The sequence below is a fragment of the Canis lupus genome, chromosome 4, assembly GCF_003254725.2.
Source record: "Canis lupus dingo isolate Sandy chromosome 4, ASM325472v2, whole genome shotgun sequence".
Lineage (NCBI taxonomy): Eukaryota > Metazoa > Chordata > Mammalia > Carnivora > Canidae > Canis > Canis lupus.
In genome coordinates this window covers 25,531,119-25,551,375 of record NC_064246.1, presented here as the reverse complement: position 1 = coordinate 25,551,375, position 20,257 = coordinate 25,531,119, and the positions used below count along the sequence as shown (strand labels likewise).

At 39.2% G+C, this 20,257-nt stretch overlaps 1 protein-coding gene and 1 long non-coding RNA gene across 6 annotated transcripts in view; one reads left to right on the top strand and one right to left on the bottom strand.

Annotated features, from left to right (window-relative positions):
- KAT6B (lysine acetyltransferase 6B) overlaps nt 1–20,257 on the bottom strand; it is a 186,988-nt gene that overhangs the window by 129,752 nt on the left and 36,979 nt on the right. The gene's annotated exons all lie outside the window — the stretch shown is intronic.
- Nucleotides 1,612–9,046, top strand: LOC125754912 (uncharacterized). The gene is made up of 2 exons (XR_007410029.1): nt 1,612–1,940; nt 6,291–9,046. It is a non-coding gene; the product is annotated as an uncharacterized LOC125754912 (long non-coding RNA).

Here is a 20,257-nt window from a genome sequence, read left to right as displayed (position 1 = left end):
AAAATAAAGCTGAATTCTTACTGTGACTTTAAAAAAGCTGGCTTGCCTAACAGTCCCTATACTTCTGTTTAAGAGAACATTTGTCTCCATCAGACACTCCTGGTTGTTGAGCAAAACTCAGCATTATCAATAATTTCTCCTCGTCCTGGTGAGGGGGAGTGTGGATGGGGAAGCAGCTATGTTCAATGTCTCTACCTCCAGCATTCCAGAGTCTGGGGGAAAGTCCATCTCCCAGAAGTGGGGTGCACCCAAGGGGCCTGCTCAAACACATCTGGAACTCAGCAGCAGAGCTTCTTGCAGCGCACACCTGAAGAAATTCCAAACCCACTTCAACCCTCTCTCAACCAAAATTAATCTTGTGTGTTAGAGTTGATACGCAACTCTATGTTCTGGGATATAAACAGTTCCTCCTTGAGCTGTTGTTAAGCCCCAGCACTCCTGAAAGCAGTGAAGCCAATCCTGATGATAATGCTCCACTTGGCATTCTCTGTTTTAGGACAAAAGTTGGCCTCTCATGGCCTCTGGAGGAAAAAAAAATGGAAAGCTCCTTGAGGGGACCACCTAAGTTCCACTCACCTCTAGCCTTCCCATTTAGTATACTTCTTTATACACAGGGAATATTTTCCAAATATTTATTCAATTAATTATATTGGAATTATTTTTGGAATGAATACTTGCCTTCTCAAAGAAGTTCACTTCTAATATATTTAAGTCTGATAAACTCACATCTTTGTTAAAGTCTCTCCCTATGGCTAAGAGCAATACTATCCATTATTAATTTCAAATTTAACCAGCCTCAACTTCCAAACCAAAAACAAAGAAATCTGAAATCCCAGGACATTATTCCAACTAAATGGAAATTTTCTACATGCTCTAGATTTCTCCTATCCAATATGGTAACCACTAACCACTTGCGACTATTTAAATTTTAATTAAAGAAATTTAAAATTTAATTCCTCACTCTCACTAGCCACATTCTAAGTGCCTAACAGCCGTATGTGCCTATCTTACTGAACAATGTAGGTATTGAACATTTCCATCATTCTTTTGGTCAGCACTGCTCCCAATGCATTATAAATCTTGAAAATCCAAAGAATTCTTAGCTTGCAGCCAGTATCGGATCATCAGAGTGCCATAATTAAATTTAAAAATACACTGCTCCTTTAATTAAAACAACAGAAGGAAACACTCTCACTGATGAGTAGAGAGAGCTTTTATAATAATAGATTTGTCTCATCACAATGAAAAATTTAAATGCAGCAAAATTCTCATCTATCTCTGGTTGCCAAAATTAATATGCTATGCAGAGGGCAATGCATACTTGGAGTCATATGAATCCTCTCTTTGGACAGATAACATTTCTGGTTAATGGTCATTTAGGGAGCTAATTTTTTACATAACCCTTAATGTCCTAGGCTGAGTAGAGTATGCAAACATCTAGGAAATTTTCAACCCAGGGATTTCAATCAAAATGCATGCATATAAAACCAAAACATCTAAGTCTTCTAAGAGCTCAAAATTTTAAGCTAGGAGAAGGGAGCCATGAATATGTTAAGAAACTATGTAAATTAGAACAAAGGAAGCCTCTAGGTGAGCATCCTCCCTCCCCCTCCCACTAACTGCCAACATTCCTTAACAGACTAAACACACATATAGGGAGTTAAAGAAAAGGGATCTTCTATTTCTTTTATAGAGTTTGAGGACATTGAGACTCCCAGGTAAAAGTCCCAGGCAGCAAAGTTACAGCTCTGGAATAAAAAAGATCTTCTCCCACAGTGAAGCAATGAGAAGGATAACAAGTGTGCAATGAAAAATAAATCAAAACCCAGATGGATAACAATATACAGAAGGGGAAGCCCAGGGGTAGAAAAACAAGATAACTTATCCAAGAGTGTCAAGGTATAAACCAATGCACTGGAGTTTGAATTTTACACGTTTTTGTAAGTATTTGTGTGTTTTCATTGGGTTGTCCATGATACTGTCCAATAAATTAGGCTTTAATTGCCCAAGGTCATTCACCAGTTCTCTCCTGAGATATGCTCTACCTTAAGGACTACTCCCAAGGATCACAACTCCACTTTGTTTTCAGCTCAGTTTAATGCTGGATCCTAAGGCCTAGGACATCCTACTAACATAAAGATCAAAGGAAAAACATCCCTAAAATATTGCCAGGAGGGCAGCTAGAGATACAATGGGCGATCGATCAACAATTGGGAGCTTTAGTGATGTCAACTTTTATCTTACCCAGTCTCCTCCACAATATCTCCTGCTCCTTAAACAGTGGTTGTCCTTTCATACCCGACTCCTTATTCTCATGAAATCAAACTGTATTTTCTCCTTTGTACATACATGTTGTATGACAAGTCAAGAAATCCTTAGACCACGATGGGTAGAACCATATTAGACTCACCTATTGACCTTGACTTTTTACTGGAAAATTTTAAGTGGTAAAAGTTTCATCAAGGTAAGAGTGGAATAAATGAGAAACATTTTTCCCTCTACTCTACACATTCATTATTTCAATTCTGTTGCCAACTGTTTGTAATCTTTTTATACACTCTCAGGAACTCAAGAGAAAACAGCCCATGAGTCATTCTCCCAACAGCATATAAATGATGAAAAATATATTATCAAAAAATATATATTATCATATGCACACTATCATTCATTGAAATTTTTATTTAGCTGTTTTTAATAAAAACCCCTATGATCATCTATATTTTAGGCATGTTACAAATTCTAGTAGATCTCTTAAAATTCAGAAGAAAGTATGTGGACCAAAAAAAAAAAATTACTGTATCAGCCTTCAGAAAGAGTTAAAAGGTTTTTTTCTTTTCTTTTTTTTTTTTTTTAAAAAAAGGAGAGTCCCAGTGGCTCAGCAGTTTAGTGCTGCCTTCAGCCCAGAGCATGATCCTGAAGACCTAGGATCGAGTCCCACGTCGGGTTCCCTGCATGGAGCCTGCTTCTCCCTCTGCCTGTGTCTCTGCCTCTCCCTCTCACTCTCTCTCTCTCTGTCTCTCATGAATACATAAATAAATAAATATTTTTTAAAACATTTATTTATTTATTTGGGAGAGAGTGAAAGACAGCATGAGGGGTAGGGGACAAGGGGGCAAGGGGATGATGGGAACACACTCCCTACTGAGCATGACCTGAGCCAAAGGCAGAGGCTTAACCAACTGAGCCACCCAGGCACCCCTAGAAGGTTTAAAATATTTAAAACAAAATGTTAAAATGCTTAAAATATTAAAAACAAAATATTTTAACTGGAATTTATCAGACTTTCTAAAAATTTATTCACTGAGACATTAGAGAAGAAATTAAATTTTTAAACAAAGACAATTTTTTAAAGTAAGCAATCTTACAAAATGTTTATCTAACAGAATCCAGGCATACTGGCTACAGCATCTCTATTGACATACCTAAAAAACCACAAATTACTATGAAATAGGTCTGGAAACATGTGGCCCACGTAGAAAAGGTCTTTAACAAAGAAAGAATTCTTTCTAAATTACGTCGGTACTCACAAGGTAGAACAACTGGTTATAGATGCACAGCATTAGTCACATACTAAGTAATGCCCTTACTAATAAGAGAATATGTCTGAACAGTACACTTCTTTTTTTCTTTCCCTAAAAAACTTAATCAATAGAGGTTAGAATTGAGAGGCATATGGACTAGTTCCAAGATATAAGAGGATGGATACAGAATGAAATTATCGTTAAATATTAACTAAAAGTCACACACGCAAGAAAACATATACTGTGCATCACAGTTTTAGGATGAGGTGAAGGAAAAGAGGCACGCAGCCAGGTTCCTATTAACAATAAGATGAATCTCTGTTTGGGATCCCTGGGTGGCTCAGCGGTTTGGCACCTGCCTTCGGCCCCGGGCCTGATCCTGGAGTCCTGGGATCGAGTCCTGCATCAGGCTCCCTGCATGGAGCCTGCTTCTCCCTCTGCCTGTGTCTCTGCCTGTGCCTCTGTCTCTGTCTCTCTCTCTCTCTCTGTGACTCTCATTAATAAATAAATAAAATCTTAAAAAAAAAAAAAAAGACTAATCTCTGTTCAAACAGGGGAGGACGGCAGAGGAAAATCTTGAAGAAGGGTCAGAGCTCTAGGCTCTAAGTGAAGTGAAGGATCCTTTAGACTCGGGGAGTCCCAGCAGACACATCCAGCCCAGGTCTCAGCTTCAGGTAGAAGGGGGAGAGAAGGGAAAAAGGTTCTTTCTGATCCATTCTCTCAACCATGTCATCCACGAAGGGTCTACATTAAGACTTCTTTCAGGCCACCTGCGTGGCTCAGTCGGTTAAACATCTGCCTTTGGCTCAGGTTGTGATGTCAGGTTAAGGGGATAGAGCCCTGTGTCAGGCTCCCTGCTGAGCAGGGAGTCTGCTTCTCCCTCTCCCCCTGCTCCTCCCCTTGTTCAAGCTCCTTCTCTCTCTGCTTTCTCTCTCAAATAAATAAAATCTTTATTTTTTTAAAAAATATTTTATTTATTTATTCACGAGAGACACAGACTGAGACAGGGAGAGGCAGAGACATAGGCAGAGGGAGAAGCAGGCTCCATGCATGGAGCCTGATGTGGGACTTGATCCCGGGACTCCAGGATCACACCCTGGACCAAAGGCAGGTGCCAAACCGCTGAGCCACCCAGGGATCTCCCAATAAAATCTTTATTTAAAAAAAAAAAAAAAAAAAGACTGCTTTCAAGGTCAACTCAGCAGGCAGCCTGGCATCAGGAGGGCCTCTGATTCTAATACTCTACCCCCACATGTGTGCTAGCTAGTGCATGTCTGCAGCACAGGGTTTAACATGCATACCCTGCCAGAGATAACATACAATTCTTTTCAGTATCATTATCAGTCAATTAATCACAAGTACTACGGAATCAATCCCAGGCTGCTGTGAACAGAGCCCCCTAGAGTTGAGTAACATTGCAGCCCTAAGACACCTGGTCAAAATCTCACATGCGCTAAGCAGCTCCATGGAGTTCTGCTTCCAATATGCTCCATGGATTCAATATCACTTATTTCTCATTGTAAATTATTAAATTATTATTTAATAGTTTACTCAATATTTTGTATAATTTATAATTAAGTTATTATCCTATATTAAGCTATTATTCAAATTCAATTATTAAACTGCTTTTCAGTCTTTGTCAGCCTAGTCAAGGTGGTTCCATCCTCAAGAGATGAAACACTTACCAAAGAGAATATGACAAGGCTAAGGTGGCAATCATCCTGGTTTTCCTATTGACTGTGCAGGTGATAGCACTGGAAGTCCTGCATCCCAGGAAATCTCAGTCCCAGGCAAACCAGGACACTGGCCACCCTAGATAAGATCCAGAAGTTGGTAACTACCAAGATAATATTGCCCTAAGAAGAGTACATACAATGTAATACCAATAGAGACCCATTTCCACCGCCTTCTTCTTTGCATTCTAACAACAACAACAACAAAAACTGGAAAGCTAAATTCGTGACTTCCCAGACTACCTGCAGCTAGGGGATGGCCATGTGACTCAGCTCAGGATAATGAAATAAAAGCAGAAGCCCCTGGTGGGAAGGGGGTTGCCTCATTTCCTGAATAAGAAGGAAAAGCCTCACCAAGAGAAGGCTTTTGCTGTTACCCTTGGCCCATTCCCTCTGTTCCCATGAAGAAGTGATGCCTAAACACAAAGCAGTTACTTTGTGTGAAGGAGACAGAGCAGGAGATGAGCAGAAAGCCTTTATGCAAAGGCCCTGTGTCTGGATGGCACTGTGGCAGCACAGGCAGCTGGCTGTGTGCCCCAGGGTTCCTCCCCACGACTGCTGCCAAGAGGACAAAGAACTCCTGCACATTCTATCTCCCCTGAAGTTCTCCATTATTTGAAGTGAACATATCCCTAGTTTATATCACCTGTGAGACTTCTTAAGAGTCAGCAGGCCACTCCAGGCTTAAAAGGTACTCATAGGAAACAACGTAAAAGAGTAAATTGTTTTTTTTTTTTCCAGCAGGTATGTATATTTTACCAATAATAAAGGGGGGGGAGGCGATCAGGGATGAATAAGGCTTGGGTCAGACATGGGATAGGGGTGTTTGCTGGGTATAACAGCTGGGTAATTTTTTAAAAGCTGTAAGGGAATATTTTGTTTTCCACGGCCCCAAACCAGGTGTGAATGTCAATGCTACAAACCGCAAAATGGCCTCTTCAAAATGCCAAGGAACTTTCCTGAAATGTTCCTGTTTGAGTCAACAAATGCTTTTTCTTTTGAAGCTACAATAGATACTAATCTTTCCACTTTGCAGATGAGAAGACTGTGACTCCAAGATAAAGTAAAAGGGCCAGAATCACATAGTTCAAAGGTGGAAAAGCCAGCATCCAGTCTAGCATGAGCCCAAAGACTCCCCCTCCCCCTGCCTCTGGCAGGGGCATGTGGAACATGGACTAGGACACCCTGAAAGGTGCACCACTCTGCCTGACTGAGGAGAGGGTAAGTGGAGACTACACAGTGGCAGATATAATTTCATCATGATTTCTTTAAAAAAAAAAAGTGTTTTTAAACAAGTTTGATTGCATTGTAAAGAGGCTTTTTACTCTTAAAGACTTAAAGATTTATATGTATAAGATAATGAGATGTATTGTGAATAAAAGTAACATTTCTTTTTTTTTTTTAATTTTTATTTATTTATGATAGTCACACAGAGAGAGAGAGGCAGAGACACAGGCAGAGGGAGAAGCAGGCTCCATGCACCGGGAGCCTGACGTGGGATTCGATCCTGGGTCTCCAGGATCGCGCCCTGGGCCAAAGGCAGGCGCCAAACCGCTGCGCCACCCAGGGATCCCAAAAGTAACATTTCTATTAAGATATTTACTAATACAGGGGGCTAGCTGGTGGCTGGTTTGCTCAGCTAAATCACGGGTTTGATCCCTGGAATAGGCCAAGAGGGTAACAATTTCCATATTTAATAAAAATTTATTTAAAAAAAACTATTTACTAATACAATTATTACTTAAAGGGAACAAATTGAGAAGTAAAACTGCTTCGAATACACAGTAACAACGAACAGGCCCACTTCCTAGGCTACTCCTTGACGTCGGTATTCCCAGAGACCAGTTCTCTCCTCTGCAACTGTCATCCCTCACAGACTCCTGGCTCTCATCCCACACAATTTAGATTAGAAATGTCTCTGCATTTTGATCCATCCTCTCAACCCACACAGATGCTGCTCTACACCGGTTCTCCCTTACCTCACTTAGCATCACAATCCCTGTCACCAATCTCTCCAACCCACAATTGATGTTTCATGCTTCCACCTGTTCTGTACCTAAAACATAAACCCTTCCTCCTGTGCTTTAAAGCCTACTTACAGAATAAGGTCCAATTTTTTTTTTCCTGGACACAACTCTACTGTCTTCACAGCTTCATCTCCCACACAACTTCCCAGAGCCATACACTCTATTCGGCCATCCACTACTTACCATTGCTCTTACATGCAATCTGGGTCACATCTCCAAAACTCTGAGCTTGCTGTTCCCTCTGCCTAGAACGTCCTCCCCACTTTTGGGCTATCTGGTGCACTCTGATACTAACTTCAACATAAAAGTTCCTCCCTCTGCAAAGCCTCCCCCCTCAATACAAAATTCTCTTTTGTGCTCTCAAGGTGATTCGTTCACAAGCCCAGGCACTCAGCATACAACATTACCATTAGCTGTATGGTTCATTTACTGATGCATCCACCCTACTAGACCCCAGCTGACCACTCTACTATACCCATATTAGGTCCTCAGTGAATAAATATGGAATATCTGATGAATTACTAACTGTAAGTGAACCCCATGAATCCTAAGCTTAAAGGAAAGAGTTCTCTTACTCATTTCTATATTCCTAACATGAACAAATCTGAGATGCCCAATAAATGTTTGCTAAACTTATTATAATAAAAGCCCCTTGCAAAAACGTCTCCATTTAAAAAAAAAAGTCTCCATTGGGGCACCTGGCTAGCTCAGTCAGTACAGTATGCAACTCTTGATCTCTGTTGGGCATGGAGCTACTTAAAAATAAATAAATGAATGAATAAATAAATAAGTAAATAAAACAACACATCTCCATTGAGTTATGATTTAATGTCACCATTTTCTGTGAACTGAGAAATAACATCATTGAAGGAAACTTCAATACATGTATTTCTGAGTTGTCTGAAATTTTTCTTTTTATATAAAAGCATGCTTTTTTTAATTTTTTTTTTGAACAATCAGGTATTTCCCTTTTAGGGAAGAGGAGAGAAGAGGGAAGAAAGATTGTCAATTGTGTTACTCACTGTTGACTATATAGGATTAAAATTCAAAATAAATTGCCTTTAAATTCAGAAAAAGCAGGGAAAAAAATTATCTTCTCAAATCTCTGTCTCCCCGTCTGAGAATTAAAGTTTTAAACCACATCATTCTCTCTTCTCCTTAGCTTCTAGGATATTTAGAACCAAATTATTCATTCCAGACACAGGGCTTATCTGTTCCTTCATCTTAATTATTTTTGATGCTTTGAAAAACAGATTAGTATATTAAATATATTTTAATAACCTAAGTGACCTAAAATCATTTTGGGATGCAGGCATAGTATAACCGCCATGTAATAGCTGAAATTAGGCAGACACTTAATGCAGCTTGATCAAAACTACAGTAAAGCCTTGAAAAAAAAAATTATCTCTGAAATCTTGGCAAAATCATCCCCCCTTTTTTAAATTATTTCAATGAATTTTAACTAGCTTTCTCATATTAATTGGGATCTTTAAACCATTACATATTTAGACATCATTTAAAATCTTCCTGTGGAAAGCAGTAGACTACCCATATTGACACACAAAACCTTAGCTCTACATTATTCTTTTCCCAGAAACCCTTGTGGTCAGCTTAATTTTGCTTTGGAATAAAAGGTCTACTTAAAGTGAGAAATAATTCTGTGTGAGAACTACAAAAGCAGTAACTCCTGAAAATAAAATTCTGTCTTGATACTTACAGATGCCTATGAAATATACTACAGGAAAAAAAAAAAAAAAAACAGAAAGTGAAGATCAGCTTTTAATAAAACAAGACTTTGTGTGAAAAAAAGTAACACCAGTCACAAAGAAAGAACACTTATATAGATCTTCCACATTCCCTAAGTAACAGAGGAGACACGCTCCTAAGAAGTTGAGCTTATTTTTCTACTGCCATAGCAGAAACATGGGAGATACATTTACATTTTCGGAGTACTGTTGACATGAAGTTCCAAGTGTAAATATTTGTTCCCTTTTGGTTTATAGATTTCACGATGATAAAATTCTGTGTATAGAGCCACTAATTAAAAAAGAATCTATTTGCCTAGTAGGATGCTTGAGGTTGTATGTTTATTCAAGATGAATAAAATGGTGCACACTAGTAAGAAATGGGAATTAGAATTTTGAACTTTATTGGTTTAACAAGTTCCTCTTGGGAAGGAAAAGAGAGTTCATTTGTCAATTCTAAGAAGCTCCTTCAGATGATAATTTGTGTGAAGATGTGGCAGTTTAGTAAAAATGACTGTCTCTCCCTGACCTTGAAAGTAAAGAAGGATGATGTGTGATCAAGAAATAGCAAATTAAATGTTTTTTAAAAAGGAGACCATTTTCCATTATTTTGATTTTTAGGCTCACTTACTATCACCATTTAATGGCAATCTAGTAACAAGGTCCCCTCAATTGTTCAATATCGCTTTAATATGCTACTCAGGGAACCAGCTAAACAACATTGATTATCACATAACACATTCAGATGAATAGCCAGCACTGCCACTATCTTTCTTCTCTACTAATCTGGAATCTAGACCTTAGGCCCAAATTGATTTCTTATAATAAGCACCACTGCCACAAACAAGTCACAGTTATTGAGTTTTTACTATGTGCCAGGGACTGTTTGAAGCACTCTGTGTATTAACTAATTTAATTTACCAAACAGCTCTGTGAAATGAGTACTATTATCACCAATTTATTAAATACAACATTTTAAAATTAAAAACACATATATCTTACACAGAGGAGTAAGCTCTCAAGATAAGTAACTTCCCTTACTGCTAGTAGGTGCAGAGCTCAAAAGTGGGGAGTCAATTCTACATAAATTGATATTAAGCCCTCCTTTCTCCCCTCCACAAGCACCTTCTCTAGGCTTCCACATGGCTTTCCATGGCTTAGCTCAAAAATCCTTTGTCACTGTCTTCCTTTCTCTTACCCATCCTGGGAATCTGGCCTCGGGCCTCTGCTCTTCTGATCTGCACTTTTCCCCAGCTAAGCTTAGTTAGGTAGGCTCATCAGCCCCATTCCAGCTATACACTCAGGAGTATCAGATTTGTATTTCTATGCTCACACCTCTTACCCAAGATCCCGACTACCAAACTGAACACACGGAGTCTCTATATGGATGTCCAAGAGGCCTCTCAACTTCATGACCAGATAAAGAACTACAGATTTCTTTTTCTCTCAAATCACATTTATGCATCAGCCTCCAGCCCTCCCTACCAGTAAACAGCATCATTATCTACCCAGATTCATCCTTAAGTCCTTCTTTCTATATTCTACATTCAATCCATTACTAAGTCCTGTTGGCTTTATCTCCAAAGAAGATATCTTAGATCTGACTTCTTCTCCCTTCATTCTCCTCGGATTCACACACTACAGTTTCAAGGGCCATTTTTCTGAGGTCCCAATACCTGTGGCTTGTTTTCAGCTCACGATTTTCACCTAGGCTGTTGCTTCTGCTTGAGACTCTCTTCCCTGAGGCAAAGCAGTATCTTCAGTTTTCACTCGGGTCTGAACTCCAATGCCACCTTCCCAGACCAGTCCTACTAAATCTTTAGAGCACCTATCACTTAATACAACTGAGGGAATATTATGGTTTTACTCAGTAATGTGCTTAAATGTAAGCTTCTTGAGGGTCACATCTGTCCTGCTCATTCCTCTACCGAGAACAATGCCTGGCACACAGCAAGCACTCAACACATGTTGACTTTAAGACTGAAAGGATGACTATGAGGTCAACTAAGAAAACACTGACTTATAGCCCATCAATCATTACAGAAATAAACAACACAAGACAGCCAACAGTAGCCACCCATGTGAGTTTGTCTTTTGCTTTCTTATTCCCATGGGAACTGCAAAACCTCTGTTTACAATAATCCTCTGCATGGCTTTCCAACTTTTGACTGTAACTCAAAGTAAAAACTGCATTTTACATAGTGATCTAGTATATACATAGATACATATTGAACTAAAACAAGTTGCATGAGACCTTACTTACCCTTTCTACACAGGACAAGCTGTTTATTCAGTGTGTTTGTTTCTTTAAAGATAAAGTAGCTATTCGCTACATTGATTTCACAACCACCTAATGGGAAAGAATTCAGTGTGAAGAGCCCTGATCTCACGCTTGTATTTTGGTTTTTCTGGGTAAAGTAAGTAAATTTAAAAAAATTTTTTTTTTTTATATAGTACATTTTCTGCCTGTATTTGCTACCTTCAAATGAATTGCTTCTCCCCAAGCCTTCCCTCACCTGTGAGACAAATCCCTCTGGTAACCACCCATAGAGGAGCTGACTGGACTAAACGGATTGGGGGGAAAGCTGTTGGAATTCAGTCCATAACCATCAGGGAGCCCCAAAGGGCAACTTCTACGTCCCCCTCTTCCCGCTGGCCACCACATCCAATCCATTAGCAAGCTCCGACGGTTCCACCTCCACAACACATTTCCGATCTGTCCTCCCCTCTCCCTCTCTACTGCAACACCAGTGCATGGCCATCCTCCTAGTGTCCTCCTGCCGGCAGGACTGCCTCTCCTGCCCCCATAACTTCTCCCACACACAGCAGCCTCAGTGACCTTTAAAGTTTTATTCTGAAAAACTTTCAACCCTACAGAAAAGTTGCAAGAAGATTACAATAAATACACATATGCCCTTAACAATTTGCCACCTTTGATTCTTCCTTTTTATTCTGAACCATTTGAGATAAGCTGCAAAGATCATGAACCTTCACCCCTCTTAAGAATAAGGACATTCTCTTCATAACCACAATGGACTATCAAATTCAGAAAATGTAACGTTGATATGATGCTATTATGGTGCATAGTCAAATTCTGCCATTTATTCTAATTCTGTCTTTTAAAGCAACTTTCCCCTCACACACACACTCCAGAAACACACGTTTCACTTAATTGTCACATCTCTCAGTGATGTTAAAAACACAAACCAGATTGTATTGTTCGCCAGCTTTAAACTCTCTGCTGCCCTGCCATGGGTCTCTCTGCTTCAGCTACATGAGATGCTTTTTTCTTCCTCAAACACAAGTACTGAAGCCTTCCCTCCCTGAGCTCGTCAGCTCTTCCCACAGCCGACCCCTTCTCATCCTTTCATCTCTCCTCGGGAACTTTCCAGAGCATGATGTGTACAGCCTCACTTCTTGGTTTTTCTCTTCCAGCTGGCTCGTGATTTCCTTCATGTCACTTAACACAGTCTGTGATTACCTTCTTGGTTTATTTGCTTATCGTCACCTGTCCCAGTAGAATAAAAATTCTATGAGAGGAGGGGTGTCTCTGAGAACAGTGCTTGGCTCAGAGTATGCATTCAATAAATATTTTTGAATGAATAGAGGAAAGAATAAATAAACTGCTAAAAAAAAAAAAAAAAAAAAAGAAGTGGCCATGTAAATGACATCACTGGGTAAGGCTGCATGCTGATAGGTGCAAGTCAGTAAAACCCCTTCTCTCCCACAAGGACAGTACAGTATGCAGTCACACCTGGGAAGCATTCACCATTAACTCTCACCCTAATGGTTTAGCAGACCAGAACAAGGAGTTGTACAGTGCTGGAAAGATACACATCCTCAACTTGAAAGGAAAGCCCACAGTGGTATAAAGAAAGGTCTGGCTCTGCAGTCAGAAGATGAGGTGGGACCGCTCAATGTCTGACCCTAACTCTCTGGACCTCAATCTCCTCAGATGTTCAGTGAGGATAATGTCCATTCCTCAGCCCATTTGAGAGGAGAAGGTGCTACAAGACATTGAGTGGCAGGCCCTTTAAACCTAAAAGGAAAATAGGCTTCTGAACAGAAGTGAGGAGGAAGTAAATTATGGCATATAACCAGGCAGCAGTAAATAATCCTTTATTACTGGAGCGCTTGGGTGGCTCAATCGGTTATGCATCTGATTCTGCATTTCAGCTCATGACCTCGGGGCTGTGAGTCCAGCTCCACGCTAAGGTGGAGGCTGCTAAAGATTCTCTCTCCCTGGGATGCCTGGGTAGCTCAATGGTTGAGCATCTGACTCCAGCTCCAGGCATGATCCCAGAATCCTGGGATTAAGCCCCACATCGGGCTCCCTGCATGGAGCCTGCTTCTCCTCCCTCTGCCTATGTCTCTGCCTCTCTCTCTTTCTCTCTCTTATAGATAGATTAGATAGATAGATAGATAGATAGATAGATAGATAGATATAGATAAATAAATACATACATAAAATCTTTAAAAAAAAAATTCTCTCTCCCTCCGCCCTCCCCCTGGCCCCTGAGTGTGCACGTGTGATTTCTCTCTCCCTCGCTCTCAAAAAGAAAAAAAAAAAGAACCACCTAAACACCTCTCATAATGAGCACTGGGTAATGTATAGAATTGCTGGAATCACTATACTGCACATCTGAAACTGATACAATACTGTATATTAACTATCTGGAATTATAATAAAAAACTAAAACAAAAAACAAAAACACAAACAAGCAACCAATCAACAACAACAACAAAAAGTCCAGGATTGTGTCTGGCAGTCTAGATACTCAGTACTTCCCTTCTCCCTCCTATTTAGCTCTATTTGGACCCAGGGCAGAGAGCAGCTCCAAATATACAAGTAGACAATAATACACCCTAAAGACAAAAGCTGCTTCTGGGCACATGGGCTCCCAACCTTGCAACATTTCAGCAGAAGCAACATGATCATTTGTGAGGATTGTGCAGAAGGGATTCAAGCATGGGTTCAGCTACACGGCTTGTAAAGTCTCTTTCAACTCTGATATTCTATAATTTTTTTTTAAATTGAATCAAGTATGCCCCTGTGATAGGCAGCATGGATGATAAAAATTAAGTTTAAGACATAGTCTCTATCTGCAGAAAAAGCATTTGACAAAGTACAACATCCACTCATGATAAAAAATCCTCAACAAAGTAGGTTTAAACAGAACATACCTCAACATAATAAAAGCCATATATGAAAAACCCACAGCTAACATCATCCTTAATGGGGAAAAACTAAGAACTTTACCTCTAAGGTCAGGAATAAGACAAGGATGTCCCCTATCAACACATTTATTCAACAGCATACTAGAAGTCCTAGCCTCAGCAATCAGACAAAAAAAAAAGAAATAAAAGGCATTCAAATTGGTAAAGAAGTAAAGCTTTCACTATTTGCAGATGACATGATACAGAAAATCTGAAAGACTCCACCAAAACACTGCTAGAGCTAATAAATTCAGTCAAATCACAGGATACAAAAGCAATCTATAGAAATCTGTTGCATTTCTATATACCAATAATGAAGCAGCACAAAGAGAAATTAAGAAAACAAATCCGGGGGACCCCTGGGTGGCTCAGCAGTTGAGCATCTGCCTTCGATCCAAGGCATGATCCCAGGAACCCAGAATCGAGTCCTGAGTTGGGCTCCCTGCATGGAGCCTGCTTCTCCCTCTGCCTGTGTCTCTGCCTCTCTCTCTCTCTCTCTGTCTCTTATGAATAAGTAAATAAAATCTTTAAAAAAAAGAAAGAAAACAAACCCATTTACAACTGCACCAAAAATAACGATACCTAGGAACAGACCTAACCAAAGAAGTAAAAGACCTCTACTCTGAAAACTATAAAACACTGATGAAAGAAATTGATGACACAAAGAAATCCCATTAACTGAAAGAACAAATATTGTTAAATATGTCCATACTACCATATGTCCATATTTCCATATGTCCATATGTCCATAAATATGTCCATACTACCAATTTATAGATTTAATGTGATACCTATCAAAAATACCATGGCATTTTTCACAGAACTAGAACAAACAATCCTAAAATTTTCATGGAACCACAAAAGACCCTAGACACCCAGAGCAATCTTGAAAAAGAAAAGCCGGAGGCATCTCAATTCTGGACTTCAAATTACATTACAAAGGTGTAGTAATCAAAATAGTATGGTACTGGCACAAAAACAGACACATAAACCAATGGAACACTAGAGAAAACCCAGAAATAAACTCACAATTATATGGTCAATTAATCTTCAACAAAGCAGGAAAGAATATCCAATGGCAAAAAGTCTCTTTAACACAAAGTGTTGGGAAAAAAACTGGAAGACTACAGGCAAAAGAATGAAACTGGACCACTTTCTTACTCCGTTGTAGTAAGGTAGTACCATCTCTGACATCAGCTGTAGCAGCTTTTTTCTAGATATGTTTTCTGAGGCAAAGGAAGCAAAAACAAAAACAAAAATCGGCACTTCATCAAAATAAAAAGCTTCTGCACAGAGAAGGAAACGATCAACAGAACTAAAAGACAGGCTACCGAATGGGAGAAGATATTTGCAAATGACACATCAGATAAAGCATTACTATCCAAAATATATAAAGAACTGGTGGAATTCAATACACACACCCTCAAAATGATCCAATTAAAAATTGGGTAGAACACATGAACAGACATTTCTCCAAGGAAGATGGCCCACAGACACATGGAAAGATACTCAGCATCACTTACCATCAGAGAATGCAAATCAAAACTATGAGATACCACCTCACTCCTGTCAGAATGGCTAAAATCAAAGACAAGAAGCAACAGGTGTTGGCAAGAATGTGGAGAAAAAGGAACCTTCTTGTACCGATGGTAGGAATGCACAAATTGGTGCAGCCACTCTAGAAAACAGCATGGAAGTTCCTCAGAAAATTAAAAATAGAACTACCCTATTACTGAGCAATCATCCTACACAAAAACACTGATAATACAAAAACACCAATTCAAAGAGATATAAGGACTCCTATGCTTATAGCAGCATTATTTACAACAGCCAAGATATGGAAGCGGCTTAAGTGTCCATCAATTGGTGAATGGATAAAGAAGTGATATTGTGAATATTATTTAGCCGTAAGAAAGAATGAAACCTTGCCATTTGCAACAACATGGATGGAGCTAGAGAATATTTTACTAAGTGAAGTAAGTCAGAGAAAGATAAATACCATATGATTTCACTCATGTGGAATTTAAGAAACAAATGAGTGAAAGGGAAAAAAGAGAGAGGCAGACAGACAAACCAAGAAACAGACTCTACTGTACAAAACTGACAGTTACCAGAGAGGAGGTGGGTGGGAGAGATGGGTGAAAAGGTGATAGGGATTAAGGAGTGCACTTGTTATGATAAGCATCAATGATTAAAATTAAAACTTCTGAAAACTTAAAAAATAAAAATTTAAAAAGACATAATCCCCATCTCCAGGGAGCTTACAACTAGTCTAGAACGTCAAGGCCCGCAGAACTGAGGAGTTACAGATAGTACCAATGAGGAAGACAGACAATAGAGATCACAATGCTACAAGGGTTCAGAGGAGGAGAAATTCCTAATGGCAGGGAGACTGTCCAAGAAGAGGTGAAAAAGTGCTCACCACAAGAAAAGGATATTCTTTAAAACTACACATAGGGACAGAGGCTAACCAGATTACTGTGGTGACCATTTCACAATATATACAAATATCCCAACATTACGTTGAACACCCGAAACTAATATAATGTTGTATGCCAATTATACTTCAATTAAAAGAGAAAAAGCAGCAGCAGAAGAAGAGGCAAAAAGGCTGCTAGGATATTATGCTCTGTACTGTGCTAATTAACATTAGTGGTACTATTCTTCTCAAGCCGCTGGTTCTGGCCTCGGCCTGACACACACAGCCACGCACAGACATCTGCTACGCAGATCATGACATGGAACAGTAAGAAGGAGACAGGAAGGTCTGTAGAAGAATCCAAGGGGGCAGGAGAAGGGTAAGCTTCCAGAAGAAACAAGCAGGCCCTGGCGGCAGAGGGTACAGAGGAACAAAGCTTGCAGAATTGAAATGAAATTAAGTGACTGAAATTGACTCCTGTTACCATTTGCTCTCCAACAGCTCAAAGGCTGATCTTCCACCCCCTCGATTCAAAACTATGTTTTAAAATGTCAGATATTAAATGTGACTTTTGTTTTAATTTGATTCCTTTTTTTTTCCATCTGCAGATAGGTACACATTATTCTAGTAAGATTTTTGTAATATCAGGCAGTTGGCTTTCTCACACACCTCAAACATCTGATTTTAGACCTTCCTAATAACCACTACATACCCCACAGGGTTACATGTAACACCGTCTCTTCTTTCAACCAAATTCTAGTCTCAAATAATGACAAATCCTAATGTCTTTTGTAGTACAAACACTTGCAATTGTTTAATTTGTTTCATTAGCTCATAAAAGTGTTTCGCAGGAAACAGCAATTAAAGTAAGCTCTTTCAGTAGACAATTTAAGTTCTAACAAGCAAAATGAAAATGCAGAGATCAAATGTATCTATTTCAAATCAGCTGTTATCTGATAGGGAGACCCACTGGTCATCATTAAATAGATTCTTGCCGCTGCTCATCCTAGATCAAGATACAGAGTAGCCCAAGTGAGAAGCTTTCAACTGTAAATGCAAACCAAGGTCTGCCATTCCAATAACCTGCCCTTAGGACTTTCAATTAAGGTCTCACATTAAAATGTCTCTGTTACCTCTAACACAGGATCAGAAAACATATGACACATGTCTCCTGATCATCCTAAACACCCTCTCCAAAAGCCCTCCAAGTTTAGTGAAAATCTGTCCAATAGTTTCTAGACAGATTGTGTATTTCTGTGCTGCAGTTAAGAGACAAATGAAAACCTAATTTTAGCTAATAAATAATAGAACTACTTGCACTCATTCAACAGAGGTAAGCAAAGAGATAAGTTCCCTGTGTTTGTGGATCTTTTTCATCTAGAAAGGACAACTGAAGTTAAAATGTAACTAGACAAATACATAATTATAAATAGTAAAAAGGCTAGTAAGAAGTATAGAGCACTTTCTTGGAATTACTAAAGAGACCTCATTTAGATGGGAGGTTTAAAAGCCTTTTTAAAAGATGACGTTTAAAATGGAAAATATTGGTGTGCCTGGGTGGCTTAGTTGGAAGAGCATGTGACTCCTGATCTCAGGGTTGTGAGTTTGAGCCCCATGTGGGGTGTAGATTACTTAAATAAACTTTAGAAATAAATTAAAATGGAAAATATTTATGAAATTATAGTTTTTTTCAAAAGCAAAAAAGGCAATTGCAGATATGCCTTGATTATAATTATGGAAAAGGACATGCACATAGACAAATGCAGAAAAGAAAACCAAAACAAAATAGTTGTATTGGAGTGCTAAGATTATGGACAGTGTTCATACTCCAAAAAAGTTTTTAATGTTGTTCCATTATTTTTACCATAATTATGAAAAGCATTGACATAAGAACCTGAAACCCTATAAGAGAATTTTTAGTTTGCCTTTAAGCTTGACCAAAAAACTGGCTCAGTAATAAGACTGGTAGGGGTGCCTAGGTTGCTCAGTCAGTTGAGTGTCCAACTCTTATTTTCGGCTCAGGTCATGACTTCAGGGTCCTGAGATCAAGCCCTGTGTCAGTCAGGGTCCTTGCTCAGTGGGAAGTTGCTCAAGATTCTCTCTCTCCTTCTGCCCACTCCCTTTGTGCTCTCTCCCTCTCTCTCTCTCTCAAATCAATAAATCAATCATGTAAAACAACAACATCAGGGCAGAACAGAATATGAGCCTTGAAAGCTAAAAGCCTTGGACTCCAATATGGCCCCGGCTCTAATTAGCTGTGTGATACTGGACAAGTTACTTACCCTTCCTGGGAGACTGTTTTGTCATCTCTAAGATGGAGCTAATAAAACCTGCCCCATAAAGTTGTTGTGAGTATAGAAGAAAGAACTTATGTAAGGGGCTTAGTCCAGTGCCTAGCACAGAATATGTGCTTACAAATGTTGGTAGGCATTATGACCATTACTAGCATATCAATCCAAATAAAAAAGTGGGCTCTGAATCAAAAATCTCCCAGGCCCAACAGATGAGCAAACAAGAGAAATCAGATGGCTTCTCACTAATCATATTAAATGATTTCTCTCTGACAATAAGTACATCAATGAGTAACTACATTCATTTTTTTCTGAGGACACCTACACTGTACCCAGAATAAAACCAAAAAGATCAGTCTCCAAGAAAAAAATCTTCCTAAAGAAATGAGCCACAACATTTCAGCCATTTACTAAAAACAATTAAGAACATCCTTATTAAAAATGAAGCCTCCTGGGGCAGCCGAGTCAGTAGAACATGCAACTCTTGATCTTGGGGTCATGAGTTCGAGCCCCACACTGGGGGTAGAGTTGGGGGGAAAAAAAGAAAGAAAATAGAAGAAGCCTCTTGAAACAGTTTCCAGAAATTGAGATGGAATCCATATAAAAAATGGCAGATTTACAAAGCTGGAATTTGCCAAGAAATGATATCACTGAGGCATGCTTTAGTTTCCGGACTATTTGTGAAAATAAACTTAAAAAACAACAATTCCAATCAGTCTATCATGCATCTGCAAACATAGACTCTGCCATTAAATTAGAATGCTTCTAACATCAATTAGGACATTTTCTTCAACTTAAAACATTAGGTAAAAAAAATTCTGAAGCATTCAGCCAAATACTCAAAAAACCATTGCTTTAATCATGTAGTTAATTGAGCAAAAAGTAAAAATGTTTTTGTTCATTCGCTTCCATCAGAACAGAAAACAGTGTCAAAAGAGAAGAAGGCTTTCACTATTGCTTTGTTGAATACCTGGATTAGACTGACCACCCTTTAAGATGGTCTTTGTGTACTTCAAAACTCAAACCAAGCCACACAGAGCAGCTGCTCACTGACCAACTGGTCTGCAGAATTCAATGAACGACAAAAGGTTACCTTAATTCAATAAGATAATCAGCACACATTTACCCACCACCCAGAGTCTAACCATCTGCAAGGCGGCAGAGCCAAATGCCTATAAAACAACTGGCAGCGTGCAGACATGTCCTCGTGTCCCTCATGTCAATGAAATTTCTCTCTTAGCAACAGCTAAAAAGAAGCTGAACTTTCAGAAAATCAAGATATCATGATCCAACAACTTGTTAGT